Below are 14,839 nucleotides of genomic sequence, written 5' to 3'. Positions count from 1 at the left end.
CCGGAAGTACTGGGGTGTGCTTTTAGTGATGGTCATTATTATTTCTTAGGGTGTTCAAATCCGTTTTGGATTAGGTGTTTGCAGACATTTTGTACCAGTGCTGTGCAGTATTAAGATGGATTTGTAGAATCTGTCCTGGTGGACATATTTTAGGAGGCCACATTTTAGGAGACCACCATAGTTTTATTGAACAGGGAAACTCTTGAGGTTATCCAAAACTCGCTCCAGGTAAACATGGAGCGCAGAGATGAGCAGTCAAGGCTATTCTTGGTGTGCGAGGGTCGATGTACACACATTGAAGCAGACAATTCAATTGAGACAGGAATGTATAAAAATACAATCTGAATTCGAGGCCTTAAACACACCAAAAAATGACATGACCAGGTGATACTATTGCACAATAATCAATAAATATATGTGCTCACCATAGATTCTTAAAATGCTTTCAATGGCTTGGAGCACGGTAGGTAAGTAAAGTGGTGCGTTAAAGATGGAAACCAGTCGCAAGTGATATTACTCAACTTCCAAAGTCAAATCCCTAAGCAGAACAGAGCATTGTGCCCAAATGTTACAGGAGCCACAATGCTGCTCCCCAGAAAGTATCTTTAGCAGGTAAGTTTCTTGTGTTGGTTTTTGAACAAAGTTACTAGGCAGTGTAATGAACCCAAGGGTATCTTCTTTGTTTATTGAGGGTAGTAACGCTTTATATGATAAAAAATAGGCTGTCATAAAGGTCCCATAACTTCTGCCCATCTAATTCCAGAAAAACCAATGTACTTGTTGGTGTATACTTGAGACTGGGTACATAGGTTTAAGGTAAAGTACCAACAGTCCTATAGTGTTACCGTGTGCGCACACTGTGCATGGCATAAGTCCCTGCTCCATGACCAGAAACCTAGAAGTGTTCCCATATATCAACACACAGCACACACGAGTCAGTCAATCGTGCACAGCAAATAGAAGTGCAAACTTTAACTTGTTGTCCATTTTCATATTTTACAACATGCTTTAGATGTCCATTAGGCATGTCCTTTAGTCTCCTGTAAACCTATTCCCAAAACTATATGGGTAATCTCGTTGCTATGTGTTTTGCACCTCTTGCCTGAGGAGTCAAGTGTAGCTCCTGGTACCGGTTTTAAAACTAACAGGCTCCACTTGGCTATAACTAGGAGCTAAATGGCTCCCAGCTCCTGGCAATTTCGAGCCCTGCGCACACACGTAATTAGGAATGTGAACAGCCTAATACGAGTGGGGCTACGGCCGGTCGTGAAGGACAAACTCATGGGAGCCAGGGCTGAGGTCTTGAGCCAAAACACAAGTTGAGATATTTTGGACAACAGCGCCCCCCCTGAATAATGGCCATCCTATTGGAACTGCAAGATGCTCATGCGCAAACCTCCTATATCCTTCACAAATTGGACTGATTAGTGGGACCTGCAGAAGAACCAGCCAAGCCCTCTTCTTCACCATCCCCCGCCCTCCCCTCTTGCTGCCGGAAGAGTAGCCAATAAGGGGGAAACGGAGGATAACTGGGCATGTGATTTGTACCAGGGAGAGCCAAAGGGTGATGCAAATGCATCCAAGATTGTGACATGGAGGTATGGTGGGGCCACCTGTGTCTGGGATGAGGTGAGGAAAGAGTTGCTTTATTTGCGAGGACCAGACTAACCTTGAAGTTATGCACTGAGCTAATCTTCACAGCCGGGTGCACATTATTTACTAGGCCTCAGGGCAGTGATTTCAACCAATCGCCTAATAGCAAATCAATGTGAAGTGACCGAAACCCACATGTGGAGAAGCTGGAGTCGAAGAGGATGTGACAATGAACTTGAGGGTTCATATGTAATCGGTAGTATGTATATAGGTGGTAGCCAATGAGGGTGGGGCTAGAACACTATATATAACGTGCGTCCCGGATGATGATTTTTGCAGTTATAATGTGCTGTTCAATTTGAAGGAGAGAGAGCAATGCAGCAATGGACTTCTGTCACCATTTCCTTTTTTGTATGCAAATAAAGATCTTGTTCTCACAAAAGGGTTCACCAAGCCTTTTTCCTTCGAGAATTGGTCTTTGTCTGGTTGTTGGAGATTTACCCTACATATGCAATACTGCAATGAAGAAGTAAGGTCCCATAGGGAGTAATGATTAAGTAACTGACTAGGCCCTCATTGAACAAAGCACAGTGGACGTACAAGGTAACACTGGGCAGGCTAGTGAACCCTGATTATCCAAAAAAGAACACAGAGGCACAACCGGGACAATGACATCAGTCATCGCCACCCCTCTACCTCGTCCCAGTGGTTAGGCTGACAACCACAGGATACTAGGCAGGCGAGGAAACCAAGCAGGGAAGACTGGGAATATCCCGTAAAGCAGTCTGTATCGGAAAAACTAGTGGAATAAGGGTCTCAAAATAAACCAGGTGGTGAAGATGACACAAGGCCACCTTCACAGTGCCATACTTGGTAACGAGAGAACCCAAGACAAGCGAACCAAGGGACTGAAACTAAAGGCCAGTACAAAACAAGTGAAATTAATCGTTCTTATGGTATTGGCTGTTTTGAGTGAGGTCTTGGATTTCCTTTTGAAGACGAGCGAAATGTATCTTTGTGTAACTTAGTTTATTCTGTGTGTCTTGGAACTTTGGCTTTGAAAACCCAGAACAGTTCAAGGAAAGCAGCAATTACTTTACCCTCAAGACTGGTGGATTATTGATTTGCAGTGGAACGGATACGAGATGGACCATCACTAGACAGCAAGTGAAAATCAAGTGGAATACAAAGAATGTAGCAGGCGCCCCTCTATTAATAAAATGGCATGATAACCTGTGCTGTTTTTTGCAACTTTGTTTTGAAAAATAAGAAGGAATCTTAAGTTATTGAAGAAACATTTTTCCCCTCCCATAATAGTATAGGGTTGATCTAGGGCTTTTGACAAAACGGACTTCTATTTGACATCCTGACGGCTACGTTAGTTTATTTCGAATTAGGGAACCCCTGTTAGCATTAGGGAAAGATGGGTATTGTTCCAACCCGGTTTTCTTTAAAATGAGTTTTTTAGACCAAACCATACCACCTGTGGCAATCTCCTTACTGCTGCATTATTACAGTATTTACAATGAGTTCTTATATTTCAGATGGTACTACCTAGGTTCGACGACCGAAAGGCAGTGTAATGATTGTATACAAAGGGACTTGTTCTCGATGTTATCCTCTGGAGGACGGGGGTTAGACAAAGGATTTGCGTTCACTTAAACCACCCCCTCCCCGATTATTTTTTTTCTCTTCCCCTCTCCAGATGACTTAAGCCGACTGGAGGTTGGATCTCCCGCAGGTGAGAGGTGCCCAGGGGCTGTGGGTACAAGGTTTCTTCCACTGTGGTCCAGTAGTAGAGTGAAACTATTGTTGGTGGAGAAATGAAACCAACAATGTTGCAGCCCTCTTCAGGACACATCACAGGATGGGGGGAGGGAGGTGGGAGGGATGCAAATTCCAGCGACTACCACTGCACACAAGACAGGCGTCCTTCCAGTCATGGTTGCAGAAGTCCTCTTAGGACAGGATCCCTTGATGCTGGGAGGCCACACTTCAGCAGGAAAGGGGCTTCTACCACAAGCTGGTGACTACCAAACAGCAATGGTTCTGGTGGGGTAGCCTGGTCCAGGGACACATCCAAAGGCTCAGGGCAGCTAGATCCTTCAACACGTTGAGACTGGTTAGGCCCACCAGTCCAAGGGTTGCAGTACCTTACAGGGCCTTCACGGATAAAGTTGTGCAACAGGGCTTCACCGGACTAGGGGCAGGGAGGGATGCCAGATCTCTCCAGGAGACTATATGGGGTTTGAACCATCGGGTATAAGATGACGAGAGAATCTCTACTCCATTTATTCTAAATAATCTTTATTCAAATTCATACAAACAACTGTTTAAAACAATTCTCCAAATTCATTTACCAATTTCTATTAACCATTAATCACCAATCATCTAATCACATTCAAAGTGCAACTCACAAACCTACTACTTGCAGGTCTTCTATTCCCATCTTATATACTTTGGCAAAACAAGCTTTTCACTTAATCGGTGACCGCATACAGTTCAGACACTGTTAAAATGTTTGTAGTAAATTTGTCTTCAACCCTAACATAGATACACATGTTATTCACTGGTCAATCTCTTTTGAACAGGTTCTTCTTGTCTACATGTGTTTCGGTCTTTTTACAGGCACTACTAGTGTGGCCCTCGAATTCTCGACCTTCTTCAGGACTTTAAACAAAGACCTTTGTGTAGACTGATATGAGCCCTTCCACCTACATAAAACACACAAATGGATCTCTTCAGGAGCCTTCTTCGAATCTTCAGTCTGTTCTTCTATGAGGGATTCTTGGCTCCAATGCTGATCCGAAGAAATGGCTGCAGGAGTCCTCTTATCCAAAATCCAGCCTGGAAGGAAGTCCAAGCCCACCTGCGCCTTTCAAGCAGCCAGTAGTTGTCTAATCGGGGATAACAATTTGTTTCACTCATGCCTCACGCCCATAGTCTCTGGCACTACAGATGTGGAGTGGGGCCACACAGACCACCCACTCCTAGGCCACACACAGCACTAGCTATGGCAAAAGCAGCAGCTTTCTTGGGCAAGTGCATGACCTTCTATGGGGTTTTCCGACCTTGCAAGGCAGGAAGAGAAGGCCAAACAACAATATGGACAAAGAACAAACGTTTGCAGGCTAGTTATGCCTTTGTGTGCCAGGAGGGTGGGTGGATGTGGCGAGTGTCTGGTCCCATTCCACATCTGTGGTGCCTGATCTTGGTGTGTGGCATGAGTGAAACCCCCAGTGGTCCCTGATTGGACCACTGCTAGTTGTTAGAATGGTGCAGATCAGTACCATTGGTGGGCTTGGACTTGCTTTCAGGCAGAATCATGGATAAGAGGACTTTTGCAGCCATTTCTTCAGATCCGCGTTGGAGCCGCCAAGTATTCTGGGTAGCAGAGCAGCCGACTGAAGATCTGTGGATGACTTTGAAGAGGCCCCGCATCCCTTCCTGCGTTTGGCCCAGTAAAGCCCTGTTGGACTACCAGTCTCGCTGCATTCTCAAGGAACCCGCCATCCTGAGCCTTCGTAAGTGTCCCTGGTCCACTTGGTCGAATGACAAGCTCTCCAGTGGGCTACCTCGCTAGTACCTTCACCGATTCTGCTCTGGAAGGGCGTCTTCAACTCCGACTGGAAGGATGCTTGCCCTTGCCTGTTTGCACTGGCTGTTGGAACTCTGCTTTCCCCAGTCTGGTGAAAGTGTCTTGAAGTTGATCTGCAACAGTGCCTTCTGCATTTATTCATAGTCAATGGTTGCACTCTCCAGCGACCCAGTCGACCTACCTAGTCATCTGGGAAAATCCGATTCGGGGGGGATGGGGTTGTAAATAAACGCATAGCATTTGTCCCCCTCCATTCCATTGATTTTTGATAATTGCGTTTAAAGGCAGCTGTAGTTGAAAGATCGAAACATAATTTTACCTAACAGTGAGTTTGTTGCTTACCTTTTTTTTGGGACATTCACCAACACAAGAACCTTACCTACTTAAGACATTTTCTGAAAAGAAGCTTTGACTTTTGGGCACAAGGCCCCACTCCATAGGGATTCGACTTCGAAAGTGGTGGCACATTTCTTTGGACTCATTTCCATTTGAATGCATCACTTAACAAATTTTTGATAAATTATTGAATGCATTCATAAGAACCTAGGGTGTCTGTATATGTGTTACCTACCAACCGCTTGTTTAATTTCTGTGTTTTGGGACTTTATAATAAATCTAGTATTTGTGTACTTGCCTGTCAAAATTGAATTGTGTGCTTCACTGTGGACCGCACTCCTGCCCTCCTGAGAATTGCCTTGATGGCACACCTCTACCTTGTTTGGGTTTTGGCTAGCCTCTCCCAAGTTACCCTATTCACTAGAACTAGGATGGGCTCCTAAAATCTGACTAGCAGGCCAGATTCTACAAATCCATTTCAACTCTCTAGAAGGTTTGCGCCAGCAGACAGCTTCCCAGCTGGAAGGGCAAGAGCCAGGGAAGCATAGGATCTTCTGGGAGGATGGGCTCCTCCACAGTGAACCTACTGCAGGGGACTACAGGAGACTGGTAGTGCCCCAGCAGGTGAGACAACAGTTCCTACAGTTGGCACATGAGATTCCTTTGGCTGGCCACTTGCGTTTCAAGAGGACAAAAGAGGCTATCGCTGTACTTCATGTAGATACATTCTGTAGGAGCTGTCACTACTCGGACGTCTGGCAAGAGTGGATCCAAGAATGTGGCATCTTTAGTGCACCTCCCTGTGGTGGGAGTCTCTTTTGAGAGGGTAGGGATTGACATGGTTGGTACCCTAGACCCTCCAACTTCCTCCGGCAACCGATTAGATTTTCTCTTTTTTTGTGGTTCTACCAGGCATCCTGAGGCCATACCTATGAGGACTGTTACTGCTCAGGCAGTGGCCAAGGCCCTCCTTGCTATCTTAACAGGGTAGGTTTTCCTATGGAAGTCCTCTGACAGGGGATCAAACTTTGCCCCACTACATGCACACCATGTGGAAGAACTGTGGATTGACTTGCAAGTTCTCAACAGCATACCATCCCCAAACCATTGGGTTGGTGAAGAGTTTTAACCATACTATGAAGAGGTTGATGGATGCTTTAGAGGAACCCCTTACAAGAAAGTGGGACCTTCTCTATGCAAAGAGAAGGCATGGCAGTAGAAGTCCCTCAAGCAGGGATTGGGTTCGGCCTCATTGAACCTCTTTATGGTCATCTAGTCAGAGGCCCTTTGGCCGTGATCAAGGAAGGGTTGGAGAGTGCTCCTTCTCTACGTCCAGTGAGTCACTGACTATGTGCTAGGCCTCAGGAAGAGGATGGCACTGATGACGGAAGCTTCAGAAAACCTGGAAGCGGGTCAGGCTCTAGTAAAACATTGGCATGACCTGAAGGCCAACATGGTGGAGAATATACTCCAGACCAGCTTGTCTTGGTTATGGTACCTACAAGGCAGAGGGCCTCACAGGACAAATGGATTGGACCCTTCAAGGTTGTGGGTAACTTTGAGAGGTCAATTATTTATTGGACTTGGGCAACCCCAAGGAAGCTCCTAGAGTCTACTACACTAACCGTCGGAAAACCTTTGTTTCCAGACCAGAACTAGGAGCTTTGCTTCTAGCCTCTGATCTAGAGGAGGAGAGTGAGTCTCTCCCTAATCTCCTTGGGGGACAACCTTCAGATGAGACAACTGAAGGAGTGAAACTCTCTTCAGTATTGTCTGAATCAACAGAGCCTTTCACTACTCCTGTTGCAGTTTGCCTCCATGTTTTCAGACTCCAAGGTTGACCCCTTGGGGCCAGCATGATATTCTCACTGGTGTCAGTCTCCCTGTCAAAAGCAGGGGCTACAGAATGTCACTTCATTTCAGAACCCACATAAAGTAAGAGTTGGAGAAGATGCTTGATTTTGGGGTTATAGAGCCATCTAGAAGTCCATGGTCCAGTGGCACTAGTGCCAAAAGCGGGAACCAAAGAGTTGATATTCTGTGTGGACTATAGAGCGCTTAATGCAGTCACCACGACTGATGGCCATCCTTTACCCAGGACAGATGATTTGGTGGACAAATGCGGTTCGGCCAAATTCCTCCGTACACTTGATCTGACCTCAGGCTATTGGCAAATAGCTCTGACAGACCATGCCAAGCAGAAAACTGCATTTTCCACCCCAGGAGGCCTATACCAGTTTAAGGGTTTGGACTCAAAAATGCACCTGCTACGTTTCAGAGGATGGTGATTCAAGTCCAGAATGGGTTAGAGGACTTCTGTATGACATACTTGTATGACATTGCAGCATGCTGCCCCAGTTGGGAACAGCACCTCTACCACCTAGGATATGTTTGCAGGCTGGAACAGGCCCATCTGACCATAAAGGCTAGTAAATGTCACATTGGTTAGACTGAAGTAGTCTACCTTTGACATGGAGGTGAAATAAGGCCATTGTCTAGCATAGTACAAGCTGTAAAAGACTGGGCCACCCCTACTAATCCGACCCAAATGAGTCTTCCTAGGTGCACTTGGTTTTACAGGAACTTCTAGAGAACTATGGGGGCAATAGCTTCTCCCTTGAATGTGATCTCCTCAGCCAAATTTCCCAAGAAGTCGGGTGGAGTAAGGTGCACTAAGGCTTTCGAAGGACTGAAAAAAGCCCTTGTCAAGCTATAGTCTTGAGAGCTCCGGACTACAACCAATCCTTAATTGTACAAACAGATGCTTCTAACACCAGGCTAGGTGCCGTTTTGAGCCAACTGGATGAGAGGCAGGGAACACCCGATCTGCTTCATCAGCAGGAAATTGAAGTACTGTGAGAAGGTGGGCAACCATAGAACGTGAATAGCTTACCATTGTGTGGTCTCTGCAGACGTTTAGGCCATACTTGTATGGTTCTACTTTCATTATTCAGACAGACCACCAACCCTTGAGATGGTTAATGCAGATGAAGGGGGAGATCTCTCATTTCTGTGCTAATTCCCTTCAACCTTGGAGACCCCCAGCTCTTTTGCTGGACTTTAGGACTTGACTTTAACCTGGAGTCTGTGGGACCCTTTTATCACTCATGTTTTTTTGACCTGATTTGGATTAGGTTTCCTGTTTTTAGTCTGTCAAACTCCATAGGCATCTACTTTTTGTATGGTGGCGCATGGCACCTTCAGTGCAGTGTCACTGAGAAATCCTTTAGATTTCTCATACGGTTTAAATGCCTTTTCTTGTGTGAACTGTTTCCAAGAAGAGTAAAGCGAAATTGACTTTACTTATCTTTTTCTCTTTGTGGGTCCAGCCCACACCAGCTTATGTGGAGTCCTGGGGGGGTTACCTAGTAGCCCCCTATCCTACTCTCATGTAACATTTATGTTACCCTCACTACTTAAAATGGCTAGTGCAGTGGTTTAAATTTCCTAATGTTGTGCTTTTCTACCCCAGGCTGAATCCTCAGCTGCAGTATAGCACCCATGGGTGACCATTTTGTCAAAATGCTGCCAGTCTTCTTTTTTAGCCATTTTCTGTTTGTGGTCTTTCTTGGGTTTTACTCTGCATCGAGGCCGAGTTGAGCCCTTTGTTTGTTTTGCCTTTGGCGGGCTTCGTCTGCAATCCGGCCAGAAGCTCCAGGAGTCTCCTAAGGACCCTCCAGAAGCAGGACGACCAGGGCTCGAGTCCCCTCACAAGAGTATAGGTCTCATCACGAGTTGGGCGGTGTCCTGGCAGTATTTTCGTTAACGCTGCGATATGTGGCGCAAATGCCACATCACAAATTGGCGTGCAAGCGGCCGTGGCATGCACTAGCAAATAGCGCCAGTGGTAACAGTGGCTGCAAGCCAGAAAACCCAGCACACATTGCGTTACCGTCAGCGTCCCGTGCTAATAGCGCCGCACCAATCTGTGGCCATTTTGGAAATCATAATCTGCCGAAAATCGCAGTCCCTGGAAGCCATCCACTGCTGAAAACGCCGCAAAATGTACCAGGAGCGTGTAAGGGGCAAGTCTGCCTTGAACAGGGTCAGAAAACCCAAGTTTTCAGAGTCTGAATTAACCATACTGGTGGAGGAGGTAATAGTCCATCAGGATGAGCTGTATGGCCCACAGCAGAGGAAGACCAGCACACAGCGGCGCACGCAGATCTGAATCTTTGAGCCAGAAGGTGACAGCGGTGGCCCTTGTGCCCAGGGATGGGGAGGAATACCACAAGCGTTTCAATGACTTGCGGGTCTGTATTTTGGGGGAGGGGGGGGAGAGTTCCTGGCCCAGCACAGGTGAGTCCATGGGGACTGGAGGGCCACCACCGGGGCTCACTGTGGGAGGAGCAGATCACCACCTAATCGTACCCATATTGATTGAGGGAGTGGGAGGAGCCGAGGCAGGCACTGGCACCCAGGAGGTTGCAGGTGAGTCACCACCCAGCCCCTGTGTGTGTGTGTGTGTGTGTGTGTCCACCTGTCTCTATACGGTGTGAATGTCTGACAACCAGGCATTGTGGGTGATGTACCGCAGCCACCCATGAGTGGGCCCTTGTACCAGTGCACCCTAACGCCCCAGGTATCCAGAGTAGTCTAAACTACCTCCAATGTATTAATGTAAGCACCAAGGCACACAGATCCATGGCCTGGCCACAGCAACCTGATGTGTGTATCCTAGCCCTGCCTCCCCCTCAGTTACAGCGGTATGCAAGCTGTGCATTCACATCAGACATCTGAAGATGCCACACCCAGTCTGACATCAGGGGGTTGCAGGATGTCAATGTAGCCACCAGTGGAATCAACAGAGGACGCCACACATCAAGGGATGATCACTATGGTGCACCGATGTCATCCTTCAGTCCCAATCAACAAATGGCCACACCCCAAGGGACCCCAGAGCAAGTGGATGTAGAAAGCCACACTCCCCATGTCCCAGCACGCCAACATCGTGTGCATATACCATTGCCCGATGAGAGGAAACACCCCCTCCCCCCCAATATGGCTCACCTGAAAGCCCCATCCATCCGCAGCAGCCCCACCCGATAGGCCACCACGTCTTACCCTCCCCTACCACCCCGTGTAGAGCTGCCAGGCCAATACGCGCGACAGTCCCAGAGTTATGGGGGCAGCAGTAATGGGACGCCTGGACGTCATTGAGGCACGTCCAAAGTGAATTGAGGACATTGCGGTCACGCAAAACTGCCACATGGGCAATAAGCAGTGGTATTCGGGGGACAGCCAAGACCATGGCGTGGGACACTGCCTGCACCTGTAGAGTCATTAAGGGGTGTACTGTGGCCCTCACTGGATTTGGACAGGGGGTCTGTGAGGTCCAATCTGCTCATGCAGAGCCGATGCGGAAGGCCAATAATCTCTTCCGCCAGCAGCTGCAGTTGTCCGCATCAGTTCCACCCACCCCCCCACCCTCCCGACAACCCCCGCTGAGAGATCCCTGCAGGGTTCGCATGGGAAGCGTCAACGTCCTTCATAGAAGGACCAAGCACTGTTGGACAGAGGGCCGGCCACATGGACCCACATGCACTGTGTTGGGGGTGTTGTGGGGGCACGGGGAATGTGTGCTGAGGAGTTGGTGGTGGGAGGGGGATTTTATTCCACTCAAAATGTAATCCTGTTCATATACTGGATAGAAAGATTGGACATTCATGAATGTGTTACAAGTGATGTTTGTGACATGTACCCATCCACCAGATCAAAAATAATTTTCAATCAATGACTGTCTGGCCAACCTCCCCTCCCTCAACCCATCGGCTCTGGCTACGGGCACATGCTCATCGTCACTCCATCCCCAGGTGGTTGGCCATCAGCATCCGGGGGCAGTGGCACATGCTTGCAGCAGCAGATGTTTTGCAGCCTGGCACGGAGTACAATTTCCCACCCCCACTTTCTCTGGTGCATACATCAGTGCCCCTATCGTACGGTCTAGGCACCAGAAACGTTCCTTCAGCAATCGAAATGCTATTTCCACACGGTTGCGTGTGCTCCTATGGGCAATGTTGTATGTCGGCTCTGCTGGAGTTTGTGGATTACGCACAGGGGTCATGAGCCATGTGGACTGCAGGTATCCGGAATCACCTGCAGGGATACGACGTGTACATTAGGCCTAGGTTGGTTCAGTGGATGTGCAAGGGTTGCACATCAATTCACAAAGCTCTATGCTCATGTATGTATGCAACAGGTACATGCTATCTCATTGCAATATTGGTGGTATACAACCATCTTCTTTGGGGACATGCATGGGCTGACCTATACATGAAGCCTGTGTAAATGAGTAAGGTGTTCTGTGGTAGGTTGAATTTGCATGCACTTGATGTTGTATCAAAGACTATATTTATGGATGTGTGTGACACTTGTGCTGAACAAGTACGGTCATGGTTCCATTTCACCTTTTGTTGTCTTCATGTGCACAGTGTGTGCTTTGCAAATGCGCCATTTGTTTTATGGGGAATTTGCCTTTCTGCACCAACCCCTGTCTCATTGCCACATTGGTGAATCCCTTACTTCAGGATGAGGCTCCCGTCCTATCTGCCTGTTAACGTGCTATATTGTTGGGTGATGGGTTGTGGCTGTCTATATAGCTGGTGTCGCTTTTGCTACTTGGCAAATTTGTCAACGTTTGGCCAGGCATGTGAATGGCCATTCAGGGGTCGCTATCTCGGAGATGTTCATGGTTGTGACTTCACCTGCTTATCTACAATGGTTTTGTGGATGTTTTCAATTGGACTCACTTGGCATTCCTGTGTGGTGCCCAGGGTGAGATTGCTCTTGCGTGTCGGTTGAGTAGCAGCACTGCAACACAGACCAGATGCATTGTGGTTCCATATGTGATTGTGCATTCACAAGTGTGTGGTAGTCACCTTCGTTGTTATGCTGTGGGGAACGTGTGCGGGGTGCTCGTACAAATTGTGGTACAAAAAACAAAATGGGTTTTACTCCCATATGTTCAATTATGTTAGGTAAGATATTTACAGAACTGGTAAATCTTCCTGACCTGGGTCAACTCCAGAACATTTTGCTTTATTAGTGGGATATTTTTGCTCAATACCTCAGTGAGTGGGAACCTTTTTCCACTTTTTTTTTTTTTTGGGTGTAATATTTTGACTCTCCATAGTGCCTTTTTAAAGTTATCCTCTTTAAGAACTTATTGACAATAAGTGCCTTTTGCTGGGTTGCCCTAGGGGCTCCCCTTAAATTTTGTTTGCTAACCTTGGGTGAACTACAGTTCCCAAGGGTAGAAAGGATCTTTGGATCCCTTTTACATTTTATTCTGTGAAGCCAGCACACCCCACCTTATGTGGAGTGCTGGGGAGATGCAATGTATCTCCTTTCACATTAAAACTGTAACACTTATGTTACAGGGACAAGCTTACCTTCAATGGCTGGTGGCAGTGATACCTTGATTTAATTTGGTGTACCTTTACCGCAGGATGTGGTCAGTTGCAGTACAGGCACCTAAAGGTGCTCATTTTACCAAAATGGCCCCTGTCTTTTTTTTTCGCTTTTAGTGTTTCTTGGTCCTTCCCCTGACATCCAAGGTGGGAAATTACTTTGTGAAAAATGTATTTATTTGTTATCTTCATCAGGAGTCTCCTGGACTCCCCGCACAGGCTCCAGTCTCTCTGTGAGGGCAGGAAGCGAGGGAGGAGTCAAAAACTCCACAGCCACTTGTCTTACGCCTTGCCTGAATGGGGACAAATCCCAGTTGGCGGGGGTAGTTGTGGTGGGGGGGGGGGGGGGGGGGTGGCTGCCCTGATAGGACAACCAGACCGCCCCTTCTAAAATGTGGGTAGAGCATGCAGAGTTTGTGCTGTAGTTCCTGATAAATACTGTGAACATGGAAACTGAAGAAAAGTCGACCACTGGAACTGAAATTGAAGAGGATGAAGGAAAAGTGTCAAATGATTTCCAGCGCCCGGAGAGCCTGCTGTGTAACCGGAGCCTGCTGTAGCCCTTCCTTCCAATCGACCTGGGGACTCTGAAAACGACGACCCAGAGCCTGGTGAGACCCACTAGACTCAGGTAGACCTGCATTTTGAGCCATTTCATGTGTTGCTGCAACCTTGCGTTGCTGCAATACACCAATACCCTGGGACCTTGAGCCATTGTGCGGTGCACAGTCTTCCAAATCTCGAAACCTCGTGGGCATCGTGGTGGAGCTCGAGACACAAATAGTCCAAAAAGTCCCCTCAGCAGAGTGCTGGACCTTTGTAATGATGAGAATTCGACCGTGATTTTCTGTTTCCTTCTGTGTTCCTTGAAAAGGCACCAAATCGGCAGAACCACATTCAGTCGCGAGGGAAACCTTGCCTAGAGCCTTCGATTTCCCTGCTGAAAAGTTTCTTCCAAGGTCTTGTTTTCAGTCACAATGACAAGGAATCCACTGACTGGGTATTTGGCTGCAGATCCTGCAGTCCTCCTGCTGCAAAATGTTCTTCGCTGAGGCACCGTGGTGGCTTGGGTGTGTATTTACCTTAAATCTGTATTTCTGTGTAGCTGTGGGGTGTCTTCTGTGATGGGGAGGCCTCTCATCCAGTGCACCCAGTACCACTGCTAGAATCATGCTAGGGTGTCTTCTGTGAAGCCCCTGGACCCCCTTCTAACCCTAGAAGTAAAGTACTCCCCTGTTTGCCCTGTTTTCCTAAGGAACTCCTGACTTTTGCTACTAAAGAACCTATCCTGGCACTGCCTGTGATTTACGCCCCCCCCCCCCCCCGTGCCCGCTCCCCTTCTGCCACTGAGAACACTCATGCTCCAAGAATAAGGGAAAGACTTTCAAGGGATTGGGACCTTAGCCTAGAATTTTTTTTTTAAAAGTTACTTGTGAAGAGTTGGATGGTAACTGTAATTCTAAGTTAACCGTTACAAACGTTCTTACTTACCTTGGATGTGTGATGCACTATTAAAAGTATGGTTAACATATTTTCTTCCTTGGCAACTGTTTTCCCAGTCTAATAGAAAGTAGATGTGAAGGTATTTTAGTCTCCTGTGATTAGGTTGTGCCTCTTCCCAAAAAGTGTTGGCTTTACCAGATTATTCCTGCAGGGCAATTGTAGGAGTGTCCCCAACTGTGTCTTGCTTTCCCTGACTTGCTGTTAGCCTGTCCAGAATAAGTCTACATTACCTAGAATAAGTCCTTCAGTAAAGTGGAACATTGGGTTTCACTTTCCCCTTCATTGTGAGGTTAAAGTATGTGGTTTTTACTTGCCTTGTGTTTAGCAGTGTGCCTTCCCAAAAATAAGTTAGAAGAGTTACTGCTTATCTCTATATATGTAGTTCACTGATTTTCAAAAG

General features: G+C 47.2%; 1 protein-coding gene across 1 annotated transcript in view; it reads left to right on the top strand.

The window, feature by feature from the left end:
• LOC138472262 (ATP-dependent RNA helicase DDX19B) overlaps nucleotides 1–14,839 on the top strand; it is an 857,647-nt gene that overhangs the window by 76,960 nt on the left and 765,848 nt on the right. The window lies entirely within an intron of this gene.

The sequence above is a fragment of the Ambystoma mexicanum genome, chromosome 8, assembly GCF_040938575.1.
Source record: "Ambystoma mexicanum isolate Mex_15411 chromosome 8, UKY_AmexF1_1, whole genome shotgun sequence".
Taxonomy (NCBI): Eukaryota; Metazoa; Chordata; class Amphibia; order Caudata; family Ambystomatidae; genus Ambystoma; species Ambystoma mexicanum.
This window is presented reverse-complemented; position numbering and strand designations above follow the sequence as displayed.